This window comes from Metopolophium dirhodum, chromosome 1, assembly GCF_019925205.1.
Source record: "Metopolophium dirhodum isolate CAU chromosome 1, ASM1992520v1, whole genome shotgun sequence".
NCBI lineage: Eukaryota > Metazoa > Arthropoda > Insecta > Hemiptera > Aphididae > Metopolophium > Metopolophium dirhodum.
The window spans coordinates 34003325-34015627 of NC_083560.1; the positions used below are offsets into that span (position 1 = coordinate 34003325).

The window sequence follows — 12303 nt, forward strand, 5'->3', positions numbered from 1 at the left end:
GATCTAGCAACCATATTTAGTCAAAGACCAGCTACGACTTGAACGCGTCCAAAATAAATTTCTTAACTTTATTGCCTTCAAAATGAACATTTATCACGAAAATCATGATTATTCCAACATAAGGCAAGTTTTGAACATCCCAACTCTTACCTCTCGCCGTGCAAAAGCAGACTTAGACTTTCTAAATTCAATTCTAAGTGGTTCTTTGGACGTTCCTGATCTCCTTGCAGCCATACCATTCAGAGTTCCTTCTCATTCTTCCAGAAACCAATCACAATTTTATGTCCCAACCCACAAGACCTCGTATGGGCACAACCACACTCTACACCGCATGCTCAGAGCTGCGAACAACCAATAATCCTTAGGCCACTAATTATACTTCTACCTTTATAACTATACTATTTATCTATATTATAACATGTATACTCTGAAATATTTATACTTTTATCTAAATTATTTATGTACCTAATTAATTATTTATGTATTCTACCTTACTGTACTTATACCATACCTATTTGTAATAATATGTAAAATTGCCGTTTCGGCGTTTAGAAAAAAAAAAAAAAAAACAACAATGATCATTGAATTAGAACTTAAAAGATGAAACTAAACAAGAGCTGAATAGTCATTAGGTACCTACTGAACAATTTAATCAACAGGTATACAAAAAATTAAAAATAATTAATAATATAGATTTAGCTTGTATTTTGCTTATACTTTTTATTTTGCCTAAAAGTACTTTCAACTTTTAAGTATAATATATTATGTAAATAAAAAAATAAATATAAATATAATATAAATAACATATTAGTATATAATTATTAATAAGTATAAAGTATACTAAATAATATGAAATATTAAGAAAAATAAATGAACTGTGTTTTTCGTTCACGTTCCTCAAAATAAAGAATTCTTTCATTTTCTTTTTCCATTATTTTTAAAGGAAGCAGTGCCAAGCTTCGTTCCTACAAACAAAACTCGTCCCAGGAATCCGTTCCTTTTGGAACGAGTTCCTTCCCAACACTGAATAAATGTATTATTTATATTATTGACTATTGTATATTTCATTAATTCTAGTACCTTCTATCTATACAAATATATGACATTAGACGTTTCTGAATATTCCGAGAACTCGTATCCAGAAACCGGATTGATGATAATTTTAACAATAATATTATATGTTTAATTATACTATCTGCACGGGTTTTCAACAACACTGTGGTTATGACCACGACTAAAGATATTATGGTTGTGAATTATTACAATATTTGATAAAACTGTTTGATTACAATTTACATTACGATATTCTAAGGTAAGACTATTTTGTTCGCGCCGCTACACACACACACCGACCGACGAACACACGCACACGATCTTAACAATTATATCGTTTTTATATTTTATTTAATTGTTATGTAGGTAATAAACATAAAATATGTAGTCAATGTAGGCCGCCGGGGTCGCAGCCAGTTTGGTCGTGAATGTCAAGGCGAAAAATAATTATTAATTACGTGCCGCGACGTCGCCGTATACTTAGGTTATTGTAATATTATTATTGTGGGTGCTAATCACCGAGTTTTTTTTTTGTAAATAGTAAGCCCCGGGGGCCCTAAGTGTGATTTATTATTAATTAATATTATTATTCGTGTGAGGCGCGAATCGCCATGTTATATTATTTGTCGATTTTAGAATTATTTTATACGGATACAGGTAGCGGCTGACCGGCAGACCACCGACAATCTGTGAGTTTTTTTTTTATTACTATTATATTGTCCAGCCATTAGGCATGTTATTATACTTATACGAGTTACAGCTTAAAGAGCTACCTATAAATTATTATTCTGTCGGGCCAAAAGTGCCGCGCATTATCATTTATCAACTATCACTATTGACACCATTGTGTTGCTGTAAATAATCATATTTTGTGCTATTATTATTTAAATTGTGTATTAAAACAGCAACTCAATAAACTAAATCTTCTTGGTATACCATTTATGCTAGAGTTACATACCTAGTTTCATTCATTCCTAAGTACACATACACACCTACGCACCCACCGCATACTAGCACTCGAGAGTCTTGATCGGCGAAGCCATCCACTTCTCCTGAGTCGCTGTACCTGACCCACAATTCGGTCAGTGTGTGAGTATCACGCATAAATATATGCTGACCGGGCGCACGGTCTATTATTGTACCGTACCCGACGCGAACACTATATTGTTATCTATTATTTTTGGTCGTGCGATACTGTGATAAATCTAACCTAACCGGAAAGTAACATGAAGTTATGTTTAGTATGTCGATTATTATATTTTAGACTAACACTGATAAAGACAAACACAAGCGTTCTGTGGAAGATGGCGAAGATGTAACCACTAAAATTGCTAAAACTGTAAGTAATTATTACTTAATTACATTTAATTTAAAAAATGACCTATTTGCATAGCAGTTAGCAAAAACTGCAAAATCATTAAGTCATATTATATTATATTAGTTGAATTAATGATTTTATTAGTGCAACTAAAAACTCGTATAGCAATGGGACTATATGGGACCAACAAATGTTTTTTTGTCCTAAACTTGAAAAATTCTGAAAACAGCCATGACACTGATACTACTGATTCTATGGATATTGGATTCAGTAGTTAGAAAAGGTTTGCATGAAAAATTATTTAAATATGTTTTGATGTGGTTCTAAATTATTTAATGTATAAAAACCAGAAGAATACGTTTGATATAGATAAATAGTAAATAACCTAGTTATGTTCATAATATTATTAGGATTTGATATGTTATGCATAATTTTATAACCTGTACAAATAAAAATGTATTAATTTTCATATTGAGGTGTTTACAATATATAATTATAAAACATTGTACATTCACAAGTTCACAGCTGAACTTTGATTTTGAATAGTTCAATATTGGTCAACAAATATAACGAAAACTGTAAAAAACTAAGTTTAATTTATACTTAACCCATTCCCCCATTGAAAAATCATGGCTACGCCACTGCGTCCAGTCCTTTTAAACGTCGTCGATAATGAAACCCATTAATAAGGTCGTAGCATGAACAAATTTTCAGTAGTGGTTTAAATCCAAATTATTGTGGAAAAAATTTAGAATTGAAATGTGAATTGTTATATTAATCGTCATAAACGTTATACCAAAGGTCGCGTGTACATTGGCGAGCGTCGAGCGGCAGCGTCGGTGGTGGCGACGCTCGGCTAGCGGTTAGCGGCCAAGTGTGTACATTAAGGAGCGTTATTTTTCAGGGCATGCTGTTTTTCATTCTTCTACAAATAGACATTTGTCCAATTTTTACAGTTGCAGTTCATCTGTTCAGTAAGAATGTCGTTCATCAGAGTGGAACGTCTCTCTTCAGTCTTAGACAATCCGTTTTTACGAAATAAAATGTTAAAAAAAAGAGTTAGCGTTCACCCAATCAATCGCACCAGGAAAATGTACGGAGAGTTCCATCATTTATATGCTGATTTAAGAAAATCACCAACTAGATTTTTCGAATACCTCCGAATGTCAATTGAGTCTTACGACTTTATTTTAAAAAGAATCGGTACCTATACAAATTCAAAAGAAAATGAATAACTTTCAGAAGCCAATTTCACCTGCTGAAAGGTTGTACGTAACTTTAAGGTAAGTAACACTATAATCAATTTCGTAATTAATTATTATTTTTTAAATATATTAATAGTTTAAACTAACAATTAAAATTTAGTTTTTTAACAACAAAATAAATACGTTTTAAATACATAGTTTATAAAAAAAATACTCACCTATAACTCAGGTGATTATAAAAAAATTAAACATAATGTTCTCCTTTTGTATGTTAAAATTAATAATACATTATATTATACAATATATTTATACAAGTTTAAAATAGTAAATACTAATACTCCATTGCCTATGAATATATCTATGATAAAATATTTGTATAGTTATGTTTTTTATACACAGTTGAAAACTATAACGATTTATTAATAACAATTATAATATCATTAAATTAGTTTATAATAAATAATAAATGTCATAATTATTATGTTGGTAATGTTATTTATTAGTACACAGAAAACTTGATGTCTAACTGAATCTCGTATTCAATTTATTCCTAATATATTTTTAACACGAAATTTGATGTGTTTGAATAATATATTATTGGACGTATTCAAATAATTGTGCATGAGATTGTCCCAACTGTCCAACGTCTTTCCGTATATGAGTGTTAAATTTCCCGAGGAGAGACGTGTGACGACACCTTTTTAGTTTAATTGTTCTATACTACGCTTTTGCAATGACCTTCGCACGCGACCTAATTATTGTTACATAATTATAATAAATTGCAAATACCAACAAAATTTGTATTCCCACGATTATAATATATTTATATATAGTATGCATATAAGGCATAAGCGTATATAACAATACATACATAATATAGGTACAGTTATCATATTATTAGGGACGTCTGGTAAATTATTGACTAAAAAAAGTTTCGGGGAGCTTGAACCCCCCTCAAATACGTTTTCGTTTATAAATCGGTAGTATCTGATAATAATACAATTTTAAACTCCCCAGAATACGGCAACACATTTTTATAATATATATTATATGAGATAGTAAATATTATAATCTAATATAATGTTGAATACATTTGTTCAATTTAATAATATTTGGTAGATGATAGAAAATTGATCGCAAACGCCACGTAAAAGGTGCCGACAGCAAATGCCTCGACCGCCAATATCGTCGCCACTGAGTGTTGTTACTTTGACGGCGCCGCAACGCGAACCTTATAATTTCGTTGAGTATTTGCACTAAATTTTGTTTGTCTGTATCATATAATTTTAAAACGGATCTATAATATTAGTGTCTTTACTGAAAAAAAAAAATCACTGCCAAAAATTACTTCGTAAAATCTAAATTTATATTATGTTTGTTTTGTTTAGATAATTATTTAATTTTTGCAAACTAAAAAACATCAAAAATATTGTGAAGAACGTGCTTTTGTAAAAATCATCAAAACCGTACGTGCTAAAATATTCCTAAAATATTTACATTATATTATTCCATTAGAAATTAAAAAAATTGCAACAACAATCAATATATTATTATGCTTTAATATGTAATTTTTAATAATTTTTTTTGTACAACATATTAAAAACCTCTAATTAATTAGTGAGGACGTGAGGTATATACACTTCCGTTTTTAAAATTAACTGGTTCATTCATTTTGTTAATTGAAAAAAATTAAAAATCACGCAATCGTTATTAAATGCTTAATATTGCTGTGATCGTTATTACCGTTGAGTGGGTCGCAACAGACGCCGAGTCACCGCCGCTGCTGCCGAAACAGAAGAAAAGAACGATTAGACCATGAGTCCCTGATACTTCAACTCCCTATTTTTCGATTTAGTTCGTACGTTTTAGTAGCGTTTTGATCAACCTCACAGACCAACCATAATTATTATTATTATTATTATTATTATTATATTTGTGGCGCGAGCTAAGTAAAAAAAAAAAATAACTGAATGTGTTTCGTATATCGAAGCAGGAGTTGCCTATATAAACTGTGTAAATTACAAATACGTAAATTTGTTATACGTCACAACTGATTTTCTAATGCATCAATCAACTTTAAGTAAACTCCAAAACAACAGAAATATTGTGAAGAACGTAGTTTTGTAAAAATCATCAAAACCGTACGTTTAGAAATTAAGCTATAAATGAAAAAGTGCGAACTTTTTAATGGAAATTTATACTAAATTCAGAATCACGGTAGTCGTCGTCGTCGTCGCACCAGCGTTGCCAATGTTTGATATCTAGTCATCGGGGAAAATATGACAAAATTACCGTACAATTACCGTAATAACAACATTACCGTTCTTATAGATTATTGTGTAAATACTCAATATTTACTCAGTATTTATACAAACAATTGTATGTCCGTACTTTATACAATGTATACAATGTACCATCTTTATATAAACAATTCTATTGTGCTTGTGTATGTCACTGAACTCCTCCTAAACGTCTGGACCGATTTGAATGAAATTTGTTGTGTGTGCTTGAGTGGGTCCTTGAATGTTTTAGATTCACAATTGGACTCATTAAGCCTGACCCGGAGATGTGCTCAAACAGGGATTTTGAGATTTACGATGGTAATTGTTCTTTATATATAGTTGCTATATTGGTTATAGGAGAAATAATTAGTAGAAATTACTAATTAGTATTTATTTGTTGTTGGTGGCCATAAGTTATTCGGACAAGGACGTATCAAATCGAATTTTCTATAGAATTGTCTACCAAGGTGGTTGCACTTATATCGGGTTGATTGCCTACTTGATATGTTGTCGCAAATCGTCCGCGATTATAATGTACGACTTTGTTTTATTATGCCGATATTCTCATTAACAATACCATGCCACGATCAAATACTTCACGTCAAAGCCGTAATGCAACTAGGATTCGAAACATTACGAATGAAAGGACTGATATATATATATATATATATTTATAAATTAATTTTCGTGTGTAAATTAGACCTCTGGGAAGAATATAGGCTATAATTTAAAAAGGTTTAAATTTGTTTTTTTTTTATTCATCAGATTTTATTACGGTTTTTAGGTTAGGTTAGGATTTTGTATTAATTGATAATATTAATCTATCTTAGGTGGAATTAAGTAAAAACGACAAACTTGGTATCACTTTTATTTAAATAATACACTTACTCGTACAAACAGCACGGGGTAATTTTTTTTTAGCGGTTCCCTGTGATTTCAACATATTTAATTTTTTTTTTTATCAAAAATAATAATCATAAATTAAAAATGCATCATTATTTAATGTTTTTTTTTTGATTCCCCTCACTCAAACATACAAATGTTTAGAAGCTTTTAAAATTATGCAAACCAATACTATAATATTGATAAGAAGTCTAGAAAAAGTTCGTAAACTATAATGAGAAAGACTACTATTTATAGAAAATTAATAAATCAGCTAAATCGTATTTAAATCATAATAATTAAACTATTGTTGAAGAAATCAATTTAGATAATAAAATATGTTTATAAATACAGAATAAATTAAAATTTAGTATAGTTAACTTTTTACAATAATATGATTTATGCTTGATATTATTATGTTTCTACAATTATAATTTTTTTTTATAAATATTTGATTACGATTTATGAGTTATATAATGATACTATATTTTTCCTAACCCACCTATATTATTATGGCAGTATCACATTAGGAACTTTGTTTAAAAAGGTTCGTTTACCTGACATGTTACGCAATTCGTGTGCGCCGACATAAACACATATATAGGGCAGTGAATTTGTTGCATTTGCATGTTTTTTGTAAATGATTATATTTATTGCTGAGAGAAATTAAAATATGTTTCGTAAAAAGGATGTCAGTGCACTATTTGGTTTCTCTCTCTGACCCCCCCGCAACATAGACAAAATGCATTTACGCAGAATCGTTTTTTCTATGTTTTTAAGTAATCTTAGAGTAAAATCACTCAATACAAAAAAGATAGAGAATAATATTTTTGAAGGAATGACATATCTCTAAATATTGTTTTAAAACAATTTAAACATAATTTAAATTTAAACATTTTTTTGTTTTTTTCGAAAGTCAAATAACAATAAAATATAAAATCGATATGTCATTCCCTTTATATATATATATATATATATATCAGTCCTTTCATTCGTAAAGTTTCGAATCCTTGTTGCATTACGGCTTTGACGTGAAGTATTTGATCGTGGCATGGTATTGTTAATGAGAATATTGGCATAATAAAACAAAGTCGTACATTATAATCGTGGACAATTTGCGACAACATATCAAGTAGGCAATCAACCCGATATAAGTGCAACCACCTTGGTAGACAATTCGATAGAAAATTCGATTTGATACGTCCTTGTCCGAATAACTTATGGCCACCAACAATAAATAAATACTAATAAGTAATTTCTACTAATTATTTCTCCTATAACCAATATAGCAACCATTTATAAAGAACAAATCCCTGTTTGAGCACCTCTCCGTGTCGGGCTTAATGAGTCTAATTGTGAATCTAAACCATTCAAGGACTCATTCAAGCACACACAACAAATTTCATTCAAATCGGTCCAGCCATTTAGGAGGAGTTCAGTGACATACATAAGTACAATAGAATTATTTATATAAAGATAGTATATTGTATAAAGTACGGACATACAATTATTTGTATAAATACAGAGTAAATATCGAGTATTTACACAAGTTTTTTACTTTTTTACACAAGAAATTTCAGAGTAAAACCACCCATTACAAAAAAGATAGAGAATAATATTTTAAAGGGAATGACATATCGATTTTATATTTTATTGTTATTTAACTTTCGAAATAAACAAAAAAATGTTGTAAATTTAAATTATGTTTAAATTGTTTTAAAACAATATTTAGAGATATGTCATTCCCTCAAAATATTATTCTCTATCTTTTTTGTATTGAGTGATTTTACTCTAAGATTACTTAAAAACATAGAAAAAACGATTCTGCGTAAATGCATTTTGTCTATGTTGCGCGTGGGCTAGAGAGAGAAAACAAATAGTGCGCTGACATCCTCTTAAACTCTTAATTTAAACAAAAAATAATAATATTGCAATAAATGCAATTTTAGTGGCTTTTTATTTTACTGCAATTTTAATTATTTTTTATGATTTTCGTTTACATTTAAGATTAAATAACTTAATATATTAAATAAAAGCAAGTAGCAGTACACAAACTTCTATTTTTGTTGTAATACTTATTATTTTATTAATATTTCTATAGAGCAGAGGTTCCCAAACTGTGGGTCGCGATTATACTTTTGGTGGGTTGCGTTTTTTTTTGTAAACAATACAAAAATATAATCATTTATTACTTTTCGTTGATGTTCAATGTTCAAATTCAGTTTAATCGTCAATCCTTATCTGTGAGTGTGACAATTACGAGTTTACCAGCGGCTGTGTTAAATCGACACAATCAGATTAATAAAGAATAGTTATTGTAAATATAACGATTTACCTATCTGAAACAAATTAGTAGATACGAGAATGTCGCTTGACGTTCAAAACTTTTGATTATTTTCAGTAACACGCGGCACATCGAATACGATACATGCAGTTTTATATTAAATAGTACTTTTTGTTTTAAAAGGCTTATCTCAGATGATTGTTTTCGTACGTTACATATGGATGAATGAATCTCACGAGGATTTTTTGTGCTGTGAACCGATTATTCGAGGTACAAGTGATGACATTTTTAATACTCTTAATACCTATATAACAGCGAAAGGAATTGAATGGACGAAATGTGTCAGGTTATGTATGGACGGCGCCCAAGCAATGTGTGGTAAGAACAGTAGTGTTATTACTAAAATTCGTGAAATTAACCCTAATGTGCCATGGATGCACTGCAATATACATAGGGAGGCATTAGTATCAAAATCTTTGTCAGATGATTTTAGAAGTGTATTAAACAAGTCTGTAAAAATAGTAAATTTTATTAAGGCAAGGCCGTTACAGTCCCGTTTATTTGAGAAGCTTTGCGAAGAAATGGGTAGTATTCACAAATCACTTCTCCTTCACACTGAGGTACGTTAGCTATCGAGGGGGAAAGTTCTTACAAGACTTGTCGAACTTCGCGAAGAAGTCGCTTATTATTTGGACGAAAAAAATTATTTCGTAAAATTCTTACGTGATGTGAAGTTTATTTTAAAGCTTACATACTTAGCAGATATATTTTCTAAATTAAATGAACTTAATTTATATTTGCAAGGTATAGGCGGAGATATATTTTCAGTTCACGACAAAATTCGAGCATTTATGAAAAAAATTTTGTGGTGGAAAAATAATATTGAAAACAAATGTGAATCATTTTCTAATTTCATTATTGGAAATCAAATAGAAGTTGATGATAGCATTATTACATCTATTTCTGATCATTTACAAACACTAAAAGATAATTTCGATTCATATTTTCTGAGTGAAATGGAGAACTATCAACAATTGAAATGGATTTCAAATCATTTTCAAGAACATGACATGACAAGTGGGTTATCAATAAGAGCTAAAGAAGAATTAATCGAAAATAGTGTGTTTAAAATGAATTTCAATCGAAAAAAATTAATGAGTTTCTGGTTATCAGTTTAAGAAAGTTATCCAACTGTTTCCAATGAAGCTGTAAAGATGCTACTCCCATTCATTTCATCATATAATTGTGAGGTTGGTTTTTCGGCAATGGTTGCTATTAAAACCAAATTACGGAGCAAATTGAAACTTTCAAACTCACTGCGTCTCAAGCTTACCCATGTTAAAGTGGATATCGATGATGTGATGAAAAAAAATAGGAAACAATTACATCCTTCACATTAAAATTAAATACTTATTAAATTACTAATATATTATACTTGTTATACTTTTTTTTCGTAATTACATAAAATTTAATAAAATAGTTTAATTTTCTGTTGTATGGTAAAAAAAAAAAAAAGGTTATTCATTGATATTATAGGTCACCATATTTTAAAAAAATTTCAAAATGGGTCGTACAATAAAAAGTTTGGGAACCTCTGCTATAGAGCGATTATCGCATTAGGGTCGCTATTAATATGTTTAATTTTATTGATTATAATTAAATTTTTCGATGTAATTTTTAAATTTATCAGTGCAATTTTTAATATATTTTAATGCAATAATGAAATCAATTTAGTGAGTTTTTTAATGCAATAACTCCACTGCCCTTGGCATTGATTATGAATATTAGTAATCTAAAGTACTTTAATACTAGTATCAATGGTATTAGGTGTATAATGTAATTACCAAACGGCTAGCTTATCGGCACAGTGTCTAGTCTATGGCGTAGGTACGGAGATGTTTTGGTGATGATTTTAATTTTTGTCCTTGTCTGACCTGTTTTATTTCAAAGGTGGTACCGTGACTCAGACAGACCTAATTTTCCCCTTTCTACTGACCTTACCATGACATTTTATAAAGGTCGATTCAATCTAAATGTTTGTTGATTTGTATTCTTATTTTTCGTCAATATATATAATATTATGAATTTTCGTGGGTAGATTAGACCTCTGGGAAGAAGAATGGCTAATTTAAAAAGAGTTAAATTTGGTTATTTTATTCATCGGATTTTAGTACGGTTATTAGGTTGGGTTAGGATTTTGTATTTATTGATTATATTAATCCACCGTGGCACCGTAGGTGGAATTAAGTAAAAACGATAAACTTGGTATAACTTTAAAACTTTAGAGTTTAATCATACACTTACGTACAAACAGCACAGGGTCTACCGCAGATAGATTGCCTACCTGATAATATACTGCTGAGAATAAGAATTAAATAATAAATAAATAAATAAATTTATTAATAAATAAAAGTTAAGATAAATCTAGAACATCACACACCGAATATTAAATAAGGCATTTAACAAAGTTTGAGTTATATAGAGTTTGTACATTTGACGGGTAACGAAAGTTACAAAAGTAACGCCGGGAAGGAAAGCCAGTATATATATATATAATATTATATAGATAAATAGGGCAAGACTCCGTTCGTCCAAAAATGACCTTTCGCTTTTGGCCTCTTTTCGCCCAAATATTTTAAAACTACTTTAACTTTTTGCCCAAGAATATTATATAGCACTTTTCAGCCACATTTTTATAACACACACTTTGGAAAACACTTACTAAATTATATCTAACATAATAATAAATTTGTTATATTTAAATTATTTATTTAGGTAAATTAGTTTTATAAAGCCATTTAGCATTACCCAGAGAGTACCACGGGAAGGCGGCTTTTATTACCCTCCAAAAATGTAGTGTGTTTGTTAATTGCACACTTATATAATTTTTATATAATGTAAGTAAGTTTTTATCAAAAATATAAATCGTCAAAATATTATAACCTATTTGTTAGTATTGTAGTATTAGATAGAATAGTTAAATGAAACTGCAGATTTAATCAAATCATACCGATTAATTGTTCCTGCTTTATATTGCTGTATTATTTCCTCATTTTTTAGCTGTCGATCTATAATATTTTTATCTTTGGGACACATTTGTAAATTAATATTATTTAATTTTATGTAGACCCGAGGTCTTTCCCGAGTTGAATTTCATTTATAACACTTAACCAGGCACTTATTGGTGGAGAAATATGATTAAAACTTTTGTTAAAAAAATAATGAAAAGATTCACACTTGTTGGTTGTTCTTATTAATTCCGACGTGTTAGATGCCCAA

The 12303-nt window shown here is 29.6% G+C and overlaps 1 pseudogene; it reads left to right on the forward strand.

The window, feature by feature from the left end:
• The first annotated feature begins 1224 nt into the window (after positions 1 to 1224).
• Positions 1225 to 10424, forward strand: LOC132936948 (zinc finger BED domain-containing protein 5-like; annotated as a pseudogene).
• The last annotated feature ends 1879 nt before the right edge of the window (positions 10425 to 12303 follow it).